Raw genomic sequence first — 1,676 nt, 5'->3', positions numbered from 1 at the left:
ACTCCATCTCAAAAAAAAGAAAAGAAAATTTCAATAATAGGGCACCCTAAAAACACCTAACTACTCTACTCCTTGAAATTGTCAAGATCATCAAAAACAGGAAAGTCTGAAAAATTAAGGAGACATGACAACTGGATGTAATATGTTATCCTGGATGGAATCCTGAAACAAAAAAAAAAAAAGGACATTAAATGAACACTAAGAAAATCTGACTGAAGTACAGACTTGAATTAATAATAATGTATCAATATTGGTTCATTAATTGTGACAAATGTACCTACTAATTTAAGATAATAATAAAGGAAACTGGGTGTGGAGTATATGGGAATCGTATGTACTAACTTAGCAATTTTTCTATAAATTCACAACTATTCTAAAACGAAATGTTATTCTTTAAAAGTTTTTTGACATAGAAGTTTATAATATATTGCTAAATGATAAAAAAGTTTAAAAATATTAAATTTTCAATAAAATATGTATTCAGATCAATACATGATAGGTAGATATATATACATCTGGATAAAATATGTATCTAGATGTATAAAATATATGTATTCAGATCAATAGATGATAGATAAATAGACACATACATACCAAAGTATTAACAATGATAAGCTTTAAGTGGAATGGATTTGGGTGTTCATTATGTTGTTTTGGTTTTATATTTTTATATTTGAGATCCACTAATCATACAATAGGAAAAATAGTGTATAAAACATTTAAACAAAATGATAGAATGTTTTATTTTGTTTTTTTAAGAAAGGATATATACATATATATTTTTGTTTGTTTGTTTGTTTTGTTTTTTTAAGTGGGCTCTGGGAACAGGGTTAGTCCATTAGGGCCTTCAGTGTCCTGGTGGTGATTTCGTCCTTCTCAGTGATGTGGACAATGACTCCCATGCCTGACACGGCATCCCGGTCCACAGCATTCAGCGTGGCTTGGAAGATGGTTTCAAACAGCTGTTCTGGATCCATGTTGGACTCCCAGAGGGACTCGCACATTTCATACATTTGTTCTGCACAGGTGCCACCGACCATAAAGTCTTCAGTCACCATGGGTCAGCCAATGAGCTCTAGAGAGCAAATAAAGGGCTTAAAGGTCTTCAGGTCCAACCCAGCAATGACTGGCTCAGTATAGTAGGGGCCAAACGTTTCTCAGACAAGAGGCCTTGGCCACCATGCTCATAGGGTATAAGATTTGACTGCCGACCTTCCTTCAACTCACACAGGTTCAGCCGGAACTTGAGGCACTGGACAACGGTCTCGATGTCAGTGACGAGCCGGGCCAGATGGATATACAGCCGGTCACCCATGGGAAAGATCTGGAAGTCCGTGGTAACCATTTGGGCCTGGATCCCGAAGCGCCTGTCTGCAGCTATAGCCAAACAGCTCTTCTCCTTCATGGCCATGAAGGCCCCTCGGTTATGGGACATAATAAACATAATTGTGGTATACTAGCAACCCTCCATCACCAGCGCAATTCCGGTAAACTGGGTCTAGCCTTCCCTTATTTTGACATTTTTAACGCCTATTTTTAACCAATTGTGCCTACTTTACGCCTTTAGAAATGTTTTATCAATAGTTTTATCTTGTAGTCGGGGTGTGGTGGCTCACGCCTGTAATCCCAGCACTTTGAGAGGCCTAGGTGGGAGGACGGCTTGAGCCCAGGAGTTC

The 1,676-nt window shown here is 38.0% G+C and overlaps 1 pseudogene; it reads right to left on the bottom strand.

The window, feature by feature from the left end:
• Positions 1–815: 815 nt before the first annotated feature.
• On the bottom strand, positions 816–1,444 carry LOC101153786 (proteasome subunit beta type-3-like; annotated as a pseudogene).
• Positions 1,445–1,676: the final 232 nt, after the last annotated feature.

Source organism: Gorilla gorilla, chromosome 10 (genome assembly GCF_029281585.2).
Source record: "Gorilla gorilla gorilla isolate KB3781 chromosome 10, NHGRI_mGorGor1-v2.1_pri, whole genome shotgun sequence".
Lineage (NCBI taxonomy): Eukaryota > Metazoa > Chordata > Mammalia > Primates > Hominidae > Gorilla > Gorilla gorilla.
The sequence above is the reverse complement of the archived record's forward strand: the minus strand, read 5'-3'. Positions and strand labels throughout refer to the sequence as shown.